Below are 12840 nucleotides of genomic sequence, written 5' to 3'. Positions count from 1 at the left end.
TACGCACAAGGACTATACAACCAAGATTAAGTCAGAGACACGTCTGTGTTGGGGGGTGGCAGGAATAGGTACCCTGCGGCTCCTGCCAGGTAAAGGAAGGCTAACTAGCAAGTTCTGTTATTGCCCACATTCCCCAGCCCCGCTGAAGTCACCCGGGTGATGCCTGAACAGCAGCTGCGTGACCAGACCCAGCAGACTGGAAAGCTGCTCCTCTACAGACAGGCTCGGGATCACGTCTTCTTTCTGCCCTAATCAAACAGGAGAACAACAGAGTGAGCAAATATGCTTGGCCACTTGCTTCTTCTGGGAGTCTTGATTGCAGCGGCTGTCCCACGATGGCTTTGGGCTTATGGTTCAAGAGGGCAGTGGGAGTTCTAAATGGTGTGTGCTGCTGGGAGGGGCTAAACTGGGCCCCAAGGAGAGTGGAGAGGCCGGGGAGGCTGCACCGAGGAACAGATATGGTGGCTAACATATGAAGGGTGAGGTTTGCCTGGTTATGAAATGAGCAAGCACATTCCAGGAGAGAGAACAGCAGGAGTGAAGGCTCAGACACAGGAGAGACACAGGGCATAGGAAAGGAGAGGAAAGGAAAAGAAAGGAAGGAAAGGGAAGAGAAGGGAAGGGAAGGGAAAGAGAAAGAAAGAAAGAAAAAGAAAGAAAGGAGGGAAGGAGGGAGGGAGGGAAGGAAGGAAAAAGGAAGGACGGGAGGGAAAAGAAGGAAGGGAGAGAGAGAGGGAGGGAGGAAAAAAGAAAGAAATTAACTACGGTCCAGTTGTGGTGGGGAAATGCAGAAAGATAAGCAGTTTTGAAAAGCACAGTCACGTCACGTGCAGCCTTGCTGGACATTTAGAGCAATCTGGATTTCATGCTAAAGCTAGAGGGTGGCCAGGGAGGATTTCAAGCAGCAAGGTGACATGATAAGGTTTGATGTGGCCGACAATCATGGACACAGCATGGGTGAGACTGGAGGCCAGGCACACAGATAAATTCCCAGTCCTCCCCCACGACATTGGATGCAGCCACCAGGCCCACCCGAGCGTGCTGCTTTGGGACCTTGTAATATCCAGATTTGAGTCCCTGTTCGGCACAACTCTATTTAGTAAGAAAAGCACAAATACTCCTTGACATAACAGGTACACCACTGCGAGCCAAACGTGACAGTGAAGATCAGACCAGTCCAAATTCAGCCACATGAACATTGTCAGTATTTGCAAAAGGACCCACAGTAGAACCATTTGTTTGCCTTTCCTTCCTTGTTCCTTTTTTTTTTTTTTTACTTAGAAAGTCAGTCCAATCAAAGGACTGGAATTATGCCACTTGTCTTAGGATGCAAAGCAACTAAGATCCATGCCCATGTACATACTATATGGATGTGTGAAATGAAGTTTTTCTATCACTAAACTAATATTTCACCAAGATCATATTTGCCCATGGAAAATTCACAGTGGGGGCAGGCTTCCTCCTTTGAGTGAAACAGGAACTTGAGCCAAATTTAAGTAAATCTTAAAGGACAGCTGATCTTACTTGACATCAACATCATCTTGGTAAAAAGAAAGAGGAGTGTCGGACCTCGATCACATCATTATTTTTCATAAAACTTATCTGTAATTGCACCTTTGAGAAGAATCTTATTGCTGCTTGCAAAAAAAAAAATCTTGCCAGTTCTTAGGTATATTTCTAGTTTCTTCCTTCGTCTTCCCCAAGATAAACCAAATGAACTTTTAGCCAAGATTAAACATCCTCAAAGGAAATACCGTTACATGGAACTGTTCGTAATCTTAGAGAACCGTGTCCACCATCTGTAATCATTTCTCCCGGTGTCTGTGTGTGATCACAGGAGGAACCAGTGGCTTGAAGCACTGCCTCAGAGGGAGCTATGTGTTCCCTCTGGAAGCTCCCAGCTCTCCTTCCCCCTCAGTGTTTTCATCTCTGGTAATAATACTCTTCCAACACACGCACACACACGCATGCACACACACCACAACACCTACCTTTCCAGCATCACTTCTTGACAGTTTTAGAATAAATTCTGCTATTGCTTTTGTCCCTAAGCTATGTGTATTCTTTCAATTTCAAAATACGACCTTGTCAGGGAAAAGACTGGATCGGAAGACTAGGAATTTTGCTTGCATCGTTATTTAAAGCCAAAGTTCCAGGGGCACCTGGGGGCTCAGTGGGTTAAGCATCTGCCTTCAGCTCACATTGTGATCTCAGGGTCCTGGGATCGAGCCCTGCATCGCATCGGGCTCCCCCTTCTCCCTCTGCCCCACCTCCCCACTTGTGCTCTCTCTCTCTCAAGTAAATAAATAATATATTTTAAAAAATCAAAGATTCAAGCCCCTAGGGACTTACAGCTTTTCTGCCCAGAAAAGCTGTACTTCATTGTGTTCCGTTGATTTTCTACGCAAGACACTCCATGACTGCACCTTCGCTCCAACTGTGTCAGCTGAGACTGTAGAAGTGCAAAGTCCAAGCATTAAGTCTGTTTCTCTTTTTTTTAATCAAAGTACAGTTGACCCATGTTACATCAGTCTCATGTAGTTTTTTTGTTCTCAAAACCTGTTTCTTCTTTACTTCCTGCTACTTTTTTTAAGTTTTCATTTTTAGAGGCATGCACATGCCCATGTCTTAGAATATCATCGACAGTGAATGAATCCACAAGAATTCAGCTGGACTCCAGTGGCCAGCATGTCAGGAGCCCTCAGCATGAGGTGCTGGCCCCCATTAACCCACTCATCTTTGGCAACAACTGTGAAGTCATTGTTATGTTGCCCATTTTACAGATGAGAAAACTGAGATGTTAGGAAGGCACACAACTTGCCTTAATTCATCAAAGATCACACATGTGAGGAAAGAGCAAAACCAAAAATCGAAAGTGATGCTGTCTGACCCCAAATCCATGCTCAAAACTGCCCTACCATGTCTGTCTACTCCCTGGCACGACCAGAAAAACTTGAAACAGACATGAATCCAATTTTTTGTGCTTAAAGTGTGTCTATGAAGCGTGAAGGAAGAAAGCAATGCTTCGCTGGGGTTTTAAATACCAAAAATTGGGGTGAGAACATGACTACAGAACATGGCCTATACAAGAGCTATATTCAAACTGCACAACAATTTTGTGTCATGGGGGCCAGCCAAGGGGGAATGGGCCATGGTCAAGGCAATGGAACAGGGCTCTGAAGGCCTCCCGAAGAGATGGGTGCTTACCCTTTGGTTGCTGGATCTGGGGGCAGTGGAGAGGAAAGGGCCCCTGGGGAGGGGCCAGGGCAGCATGCTCTTCATCTACTGCTAGACAAGTAGTTCCACATTTTGTCAGCCAGTGTGGTCAACCCAGGGCCATACATGAGACTGGGCCAACCGGAGTCCACTCCGTCCTCACCATGGTACCACAGGCCACACTGAACGCTGGTACCAATTGCTCCCCTGTATTCCATGCCCGCTTGGAGGAGGTGGATGAAAATAAAATTTTAAAGAACAACTGGCTCCCCACAAATTCATTTTCTTCAGAACATTCTGGAGGCCAAATAAAAAGGTTTTAGAATAGTCTATGGATATGGTAGAAGCATCGTTTATTCAAGTCAACACAAGAAGAGCCAGATAATTAGTCTAAATTTCCACGAGGTGGCAATTATAATTAATTTAATAGTAAAACGTGATAACATGGGAAATGCAGGTAAATTTCAGCTGATGATTCTCCTTTTTTTAACAAATGGTCAGTGTCCCAAAGTCACAGGCTGACTCAGACATCACAGCAGCAGGATCTGACCCGCTTCGGTGGCCGGAAAGTCTCTGCTTAGCCCAAGAGGCTCTCTGGAGAATGTCAAGATATTCCTGCAAATTAAATTGCTTTAATTGTTTGGCTACACCACTAAAAATAGTAGTGGCAAAATAAACCTGGCCTTCGAAGTCCAACAGAGGGTTTGACTGCTACTCCTACCCCTCACTAGCTGTGTGCTCCCAGGGAGCCTGCTGGACTCATCTGAGCCTCCATTTCCCCAGCTGGAAATAAAGCTCTATAACAATAGGTCTTAGGATCATTGGAAGGAGTAAAGACAACAATAAATTTAAAATGCCTTAAAGGGTATCTAGCCCATAACGAACATTTCATAAGTATTCGTTCTTTTTTCTGACCAATATATTCACTTAACACTTAGGCTCAAGGCGACTATGCTGAGTCGTGCGGATTGCGTTCTCTAACACCTACGATTTAAATTCCACTGCTTGGTCTTTACTGAAGAGAAATAAAACATTTGTGCACAAAGAGGTGTGTCCACAAATGTCTGTGGCAGTTTCATTCAAAATGGCCGAGAACAGGACATGACCACAGTGTGCGTCCACAGACCTAGGAGCAAACGGACTGGTAATTCCATACTCGGCAATGAGAAGAAAGAAACCGAGGCTGACATTAGCACCAAGATGGGTGCATCTCCAAAGCATCGTGAGGAGGGAAAGAAGCCAGACCAAAAAAGAGTAAATAGTCATTTGACCCATTTCTGTGCAGTTCTACAAAAGGGAGATCTATAATATCAGAAAACAGAGTAGCTGTTACCTGAGGAGGAGTTGGAGGGGAGGGAGCAGCTACTGAAAGATCACAGGTGATCTCTAAAGGGTAATGGGAATGTTCTGGATCTTGACAGGGCTATGGTTTCCATAAAAACACACAGTTGTCAGAATGCACCGAACCGGACAGGTCAAGTGGATGCCGGGGGATACAGTAAGCAACATAGCTGGTCTTTGTCTCCAGTTCCTGCCACAGAGCTCCTACAACCCTTGGAATTCCCTGAGTGATAAGAGCATCTTTTGTTTTTCATAAGGAACCCCTTTGGATCCCTTTGCGCCTGAGGCGTGGGAAATGGGAGATGGGAGCTGGTCGCCAGAAAAACCAACCATGTGATTAGAAGTTTGGACCTTCATGCCTTACGTAGGAAACCTCAATTAAAAAGCTCAGAAATTGGGGCACCTGGGTGGCTCAGTGGGTTAAAGCCTCTGCTTTTGGCTCTGGTCATGATCCCAGGGTCCTGGGACCGAGCCCCGCATCGGGCCCTCTGCTCAGCAGGGAGCCTGCTTCCCTCCCCCTCTCTCTGCCTGCCTCTCTGCCTACTTGTGATTTCTGTCTGTCAAATAAATAAATAAAATCTTTTAAAAAAAAAAAAAAGCTCAGAAATTAACCCCAGGAGTTGGTGTCAGCACCAAATTGTAAGACACCAGTTGGTGTCAGAAAACTGGAGAACTGGGTGGTGTTGGAAAAACAGCACAGCGCATATGATTGCATAAAATAAGCCTCAAGGAAGTGGAAATAAAGAGCAAAATCTACAACCAAGTAAAGAGTTTTTCAAACTATTCTTTGCATCGGGTCTCCTCGGGGCGAAGGTCCCTGAAACTCGACTCAGAGAGGCTCTCCTGCGATGAGTTTACACTGGAGATCCACTTGAACAGAGAGGTCCACGGCTTAAAAACATGTATTTGAAACCCACCGGTTCCTTTGTAAGAGTCTGTTGGAAGCGATCAGTCTCGTTGGCCCATGCAGGTGAGGGAACAAGGGCTTGGCTGTTTCCCTGAGTCTGGATTCCTCCTGGACAGCATTTCCTACACCCAGCTGCACATCTAACCCTCTGAGGAGCTTCCAAAAGTACTCTGGTGCCTTCTCCGTGGATCAAAGACACCGTCCCGGTACAGAGTCCCCAGCGATTCTAGCCTGGTGGAGAACCATCGCCTGGTGTGCTGAGGAACTACCCAGAACTCCCAGTCCCCTGCCTAAATACTTCACAGAGAACCTCTTTATACCACCGAAATCCCTCGTAGCCACTCTGAGTCACCATCAAGCTGACCGATTAGTGGATGTGACCTCACAGTATCTCAATCCCTGAATCTAGCTAAAAGCTGGAGAATATCTCTACCCCTTCGAGCAAACAAAAATCAGGCTGTATTTCTCTGCTTTATTTTTGCAGAATCTGAAAAGAAATTAACCAACGAGTATGATGTTTTTCATAGGAGCTTTACTTCCTTCCCTAGATAGTTTCTGTTTCCTTTCAGCGATAGACCAATATTTTTTATAAAAGGAACACAGAGAACTCTGATCTGCTACAAAACCAGAAAACTAAAATTCATGCCCTGGGACTAAAGCATATTTTGCCTCATTAAATCTTCCTCAACGAGGAGCCAGAAGGAACCATCCTTTCGGCTAAAAATACCGTGCGGAGCTCGTTGCGACACGGGCGCATCCTTCAGTGGCCGGTGACAGCTAAGCCCTGGAGGAGATCTGAGTGTACCCTTCAGCCTCAGCGAGCGGAGTGTACCCAAGGACGACCAGACTGGAAAAAGCAGATGACAATTTTCCTTTTTTCTCTCTGCAAACTAAGGCTTTGGATTGGAAGCCACCAACTGACTTCTGGAGCGCTCTGGGCTGACAGCGCTCCCCTTCCCTCTGTAACGGGGGCGGCCGTGGGTGACACAGCAAACAGCCCAAGAATCCTAGAATGAAGGCGATGGAGTTGCCCCCTGTTGGTTCAACTGAGAAATCAGCATGTGCCGATCACAGCTGAGAAGTTCCAGTCCCTTCCCTCCATGGCACTGAGTCTAAAGGCAGAACACGAGGACCATCGGGGTCCAGGGAAGGATGTGCTCTGAGGACAAGGCACACACTGCCCTGCCCAACGGGGAACAGTCCAGGGGGCGCGGCCACAGTCAAGGACGGAGAGAACAGGGTTTGTGAGGAAGGCTGCTCCGGACCACAGGGTGGAACCCAGGTAGATCTCACCCAGCCTGGCCATCTCTGGGCTGTGTGACCTTACAGAAGTACGGAACACCTGCCCTCACACCTCTCTGATGCCTCACTTTCCTAATCTGTCAAATGAGGATGTCGTCCCCATCATCAGGTTACCATAGGGATTACGTGAAGCCCTTAATACAGAGCCTGACTCACTGCAGGCACCCAACAAATGTTAGCGAATAAACACACAAGGAAACACAATAACCACAGCGGCCTGATTTTATTCCTAAACTGTGATTTTGACTCATGTGAGCGGGTGAGAAAGGGGGCACGCTCCGGCGCCAACAGACTGTCTCCTAGACATGAACCCGTTCCACCCAAGCTACTCCTTGACCCCACATGCACCTGCCTGGCCAAGTCCTTTCCCACACGTATCCTCCCCCCAGAGAGCATCATGGTGACTGCGAACAGTCCCCAGACTTCCAGCTCTGGACAAAAGCCCGACCTGCTGATATGTTTTCAAGATTTCACAACTCATTTTTCCTACTTCCAACAAAGTCCCTCCAAAGCAAACATAAAAAAGGAAAGTTGAAGCTCTTAGACAATCGTGAAAGGTATGCTTTCGTGAGGACATGAGGGTATCTCCGAAGAGCTGGAAATACACGGGATTAGGACTGCAGGGCTGGAATGGGGAGGGACAAGCAGTGGCTTGGCTCATCAGCATTCCCTCTATACTCCTGGGAGAAGCTGCTTGGAGGCTGCAGGAAGATCCTGAACCTTTCCCCAAAGTACCCATAGGAAGTCGTTGGCTGAGTTCAGACTCCTTCCACGGAAGGCAAGGATGTGAAATTCAAACAATCAGTTACTGGTTTAACGGCGTTTAAGAATGCACAACACAAACAATGAATCTTGGAACACTGAAAAAATAAAATTTTAAAAAGTCAAAATAAAATAAAAACAATGCACAGCATTTTGCCCAAGATACACTACCTTGGATAAAAGCGTGATAAATGGTTGCACTAATTAATTGGCCCGTTGACATGCAGGGTTTCTGTCTGTCCTTCCTCTGTCCCGTTGGTGAATCCCCTCAGCCCACCCTTCTGATTTCAAGAGTACCCCACCTTGCAGGAGAAGAAGGGGGCTCTGGGAGGCAGCACACTGGGTCCAGAAGCTTATGTTCTATCACCACCTAATGGTCCTTCTCCATTATTACACTCACTAGGGTCACCAAGCAGAATCATGCTTGCAGAGGTAGGTGTCATCCTGAAACTGTTTTGTAAAGGAAACATTTAAAAATGTTTCTCAAGGAGCTCTGCAGGCAATACGTCTCATTCTCTTCATGCATCTCTCACCTTTAGCCTAGAAAACAAAGAACTCAAAAAACCACACACTGCCTTTCTTGCCCGTGTGGGATGAGTAAATGAAGACTCCAACCCAAAGACAGGCAAGGAGACCCCAGATGGGAAAAGAGCAGAGGGTGGAAGAGAACAGTTCTTGTTCAGGGCTTAGGAAAAGTGCGCCTGGATTTTCGTGTAGTTGTTTTTCCACTTAAAAAAGCAAAGGCACGGGGGCTCAGTCAGTGAAGCATCTGCCTTCAGCTCAGATCATGATCCCAGCGTCCTAGGCTCTCTGCTCAGTGGGGAGTCTGCTTCTCCCTCCCCCTTCACCCTTCCCCCACCTCGTGCTCACTCTCTCTCTCTCTCTCTCCAATAAATAAGTAAAATCTTAAAAAAAAAAATCAAATGAGAAACCGTTACTTGGAATCTGGGCCTTCTGTAGACTGATAAACTCTCTGTACCTCTGTTAGTTTCAGATTATTAATTATTCCATTTCTCTGCTCTTTTCTTCTATCAGAATGACTTAGCTTATTCACGCGGGGTTTTCTTTTGAGTTTCTTTTTTTTTTTTTACATATTCATAAAACTGCTTGGTTTCTAGAAATCTCCTATACTGATGAAGTATGTGGAGATTTACAACTGTATTTTGATACTGCAAACTCCGTACTGGGGACTCAGCAGCCACAGAAGCCACGGAGGCCACGGAGTCGAGCCTGCAAGAAAGCTGGTGCCGTTTACTTGGCATTTCAGACCTGAGTGGAATCCGCATTGCAGGAATACTTTCAAGAGAAGGAAGTGAGAGCAAATACTACACTCGTCCAATGTTAATTTTCTGATTGCAGAAAGACAACATAAGAAAAAAGTAAGTAAGTGGTCACCATTGTTCTCTTGCTTATTATTAGCACAAATAGTTATTTTCATTTGAAAAGACAAGAACCAGGAGAAAAATTGGCATCCCGCTAAATAAATCTATCTCCATGTGACTCCACCACCAAAGGCCTAAAATTCAGCCCAAGCGACAGCAAAGAGCTTCAGTGGAGTTCTTACTAAGTACACCCACTCTTGAGACAGAACAACACTTAATGCAATAAAGTACAAAACAGAAATTAATTTTTAATTACATGCATTTTCATTCCACTCTAGTCTCACGTCATGTTTAGCAAAGAAAGAAATGTTTTTCAGGCAGTCTTCTTCAACAATTGGGCACAAAATATCTTAATTCTCTTCAAAATGCCTCTTTTTGTTAGTAGGGTAAAAGAAACGAGCTGTTGCAGGTTCCTCTGAGGCACACAACCTCTGCCACGCACGCACACGTTCCCGGGTGACACAAACAGGCTCAGCCACAAAATCAATAGGCAGACGGAGGAGGAGGTCAAGTTTATGGCCACCCCCTAGGGAAATGCCATGATCGCCCTTAAATAGGACCGCATCGAGGGGACAAGCTCTTCTGACTGAACGGAAGCAAAGCTTGCAGCAAGAGAAAGGCAAGGACTAGCACAGACAGCAGAGAGGAGAGGGATGTCAACAAAATCTCATCAGGAAGGAAAAATCCCCATGACAGACTGGGATGGGGCGCTTGAGCAGAGAAACGCTTCGAGCCTACCTGGTGCACACGTCGTCGGAGCTGGATCAGCTCCCGGTGAACTCCGGCATCAGGAGGCACAACGACAGAATCGAGCTCTACAGGTCCCAGCCTGGGGCTGCAAATCAATGAGAAGGAACAGAAGCAGCCCCTCCTTCAGTGCAGAAACGTGCAAAGACAATGGGGTGCAAACTTATCTGTCCTTACCATCATCCCCACATGTGTGCATGGCAGACTTACATGTAAATAAGGTTTCAGAGAGAATGTGCACAGCTGTGTGGACAATGCAAAATATGACGTAACAAGACAACCAGTGTCATTTGAAAACATGGACCGAGTAACCAGGACAACCAAAAATGCCCATCCTGGTGCAGACAGAAAGGTTGTGTTAAGAACCTAGACTTGGGGGCACCTGGGTGGCTCAGTGGGTTAAGCCTCTGCCTTCGGCTCAGGTCATGGTCTCAGGGTCCTGGGATCAAGCCCCGCATCAGGCTCTCTGCTCAACGGGGAGCCTGTTTCCCCCTCTCTCTCTGCCTACTTGTGATCTCTCTCTTTGTCAAATAAATAAATAAAATCTTTTAAAAAAAAAAGAACCTAGACTTGGCAACAGACAGACTGAGTTCAAGCAGAACCACGTGGAGACTATAAATAAATAAAGAAATTAATGTTCCTTGGGACAAGAGATCTGCCATTAATCTTTATTTGTATGATTGTTTTCTGGAAAGCTCTTTATTTTCAAAGCTCTTTTCAGCTAATTCTGAGACAAGTGGCAGAAGGAACATACAAAGAAATACTTTTATTACACCACAAAGAGAAGTTCTAAATTTTGAAATCATTTCTCAAAGTCGTTTCTTTTTTTCCTCCAGGGCATTAGTAAGAAGATCTATTCATGCAGAGCAAAAAAAAAAAAAAGAAAAATTTTAAAGCAAAGGCCAAGGATGTCAGGCACATGAAAGTATGCACGAGCTGTCTTCACATAGAATTTCACGTTGCTAAGATTAGGTAGACATATCCGTGTACATCTAACCACGTCAGATGGCACAATCCTCAGTAAACCCGGGTGTATCGAGAGAGGTGGGCAGGCTTCACGCCAAAGCGTTTTGTTGAGTTTGGTTTGTGGGCAGACGGTTGAAATACTGCTTCATGGCTTAGGTTTTCTGAAAGAAAGGGAAAATACCAGAGAAGACTTCAGGAGAGAAAGTCAGTGTTTCCCATGACTGTCACTATTTCTCATGCATCAGGGGGAAGTATTTTCTTGAACTCTATAAACCATTACTCATCATTTGCTTTCAAATACAAGGAAAGGAAAGGAAATTCTTTTTCATGGAAAACCAGGTTGATATCCTTTCTCTGTACTAACACGTATCAAACACCGTAAGGAGACATTGACTCATGTCTCTGATTACAGTTTCCCACTGAAATTTCAGAAGAATGCAGAGGCCAAATCGAGGAGCTTAGTCCTGGGGAGGGAAATTTAAATGGTCCACCCCTCAGCTGGAGGACAGTGTTGAGTAGCAGCCCTTGGAGAACTGTTTCATACTAGAGATCATTTCTCCTGGGCCTCAATTAAGCATCAATTTCAGACACAGGACATGAGAATTCCTTCTTTGTTCCACTCATTGTTCTGCATGGCTTCTCCACATTCTCCCTAAAGTCAAATCTTTTCCAATAAAAACTCCATGAGTGAAGAGTTCTATTGCCCAGTTGAATGCATGACCACGTCGCCACGTTGGGTTCGGAAGGACGCTGAGACTCTCAGGAGTCGGAGGTAGGATTTGGGGGAGATGTCCCAGACCTTCCTTCAGCATCAGGCACTCTGACCTCACAACACACCGCTATGGACCGATTCCAAACGAGGGAATCCGTGAAACACGCAAATGCGTTTGCGCACGGTAGCTGTCGTTGCTTTTTTTTTTCCCTTTTCTTCTTTGAATCAGCCTACAGAAAGCCATCTGGCTACAAGAGGGATAGTCTGAGCTGTGGCACTTCACATTCGATATATTTTTTTAATTACCACAGTAAAATTGCATAATTTTAAAAGAACCTTGTAAGCACAGAGAAAAGAAATGGATTTAAACTGTACTTACAAGTTTTCACTTTGGGGGGCCTTTTCAGTATAAGAATAAATAGTCAGGATATTTCCCTTCCCGAGCATTCTTCAGATAGAATTTCTAAAAGTAAACTTGCTCATTTTCTTTCTTTCAAAAAATATTTTCGCAACCCATTCCTTAGAAGTGAGAGCAGGTAAGATTAACAACAGGCTTCTCAATGGTAACAACAGAAGAAAGTGTTTAAATTTTCTTAAATAAAAGAAATTGGATTATTTCCAAAATGACAACCATTAGGCCTTCAAGGGGAGGTCTGTGTGTCCAGAACATGAAAGAAACCACCTGGGAAACGTCAAATGCTGGGCCAGATTTGGTTTGAAATTCCCATGATCTGATAACAATGGGCTACTCTCACCAGCTCCGAGATTTCCTAAAAATATATGAAATTTTTTTAAATTCTTCTTGATTTTATTGTCATAGATTTCTGTTGGTGAAATTTTTTTATATTAACTTTTTATGTATAAGCATAAGAACAGCAAGGGGGGATGATTCACACTAATCCAATTGGTCTTTGGTACACAGGGTGGCCCTCTCCCTGAGCTAATATTGACAAAGCACCGGGGATTTCTTTTTCCTCCTCCCGCTGAGCCTTTACCCACCCTTCACGCCACAGGCTCCGAGACGCACTGCAGACCTTTACTGAACACCAGCTGTATGCTTCAGCCCCTCCCTCCTTCTCTCCTTCCCCAGCCCCCCGATGTCTGCGGCCCCCAGATCTGCCTCACGTGTTTCCGTGGAGACAAGGAGACCAAAAAAATTTCTAGTAAGGAGACTGGAAGAATTGTTCTTACTAAAATTTTAAACCCTTCTAGCATCAGAGCACACTGTAGACCTCACTGCGCAGAGAATAAACTGCTGCCACAAATCTGGTCACAAGGTTCAATAAAATTAGTAAGAATGCAACACTTGCATTTGCTAAGTGTCTGGAATAGCCAGATATTTCTGTAGCGTCACTGATCTTGACTTGTTTTCACTCAGACAGTCTTATCTATGCAGCCCACGGTATTTGAGCATTTCTTCTAGGTCCTCAGCACCCACTATCATTAGATAGTCTCGTCATCTCATTAATATATTTACACAGTGCCCACCGGACTGTTGAGAATTA

At 45.3% G+C, this 12840-nt stretch overlaps 1 protein-coding gene across 1 annotated transcript in view; it reads right to left on the bottom strand.

Annotated features, from left to right (window-relative positions):
* Positions 1 to 10294: 10294 nt before the first annotated feature.
* SH3BGR (SH3 domain binding glutamate rich protein) overlaps positions 10295 to 12840 on the bottom strand; it is a 53084-nt gene continuing 50538 nt past the window's right edge. Inside the window, exon 7 of the mRNA XM_046001612.1 lies at positions 10295 to 10784. The gene's annotated coding sequence lies outside the window, so the exon portion shown is untranslated. The remainder of the gene's footprint in view (positions 10785 to 12840) is intronic.

The sequence above is a fragment of the Meles meles genome, chromosome 4 (assembly GCF_922984935.1).
Source record: "Meles meles chromosome 4, mMelMel3.1 paternal haplotype, whole genome shotgun sequence".
In the NCBI taxonomy this organism is placed as follows: domain Eukaryota; kingdom Metazoa; phylum Chordata; class Mammalia; order Carnivora; family Mustelidae; genus Meles; species Meles meles.
Note: the sequence above shows the minus strand (reverse complement) of the source record. Positions and strands in the feature narration are given on the sequence as shown.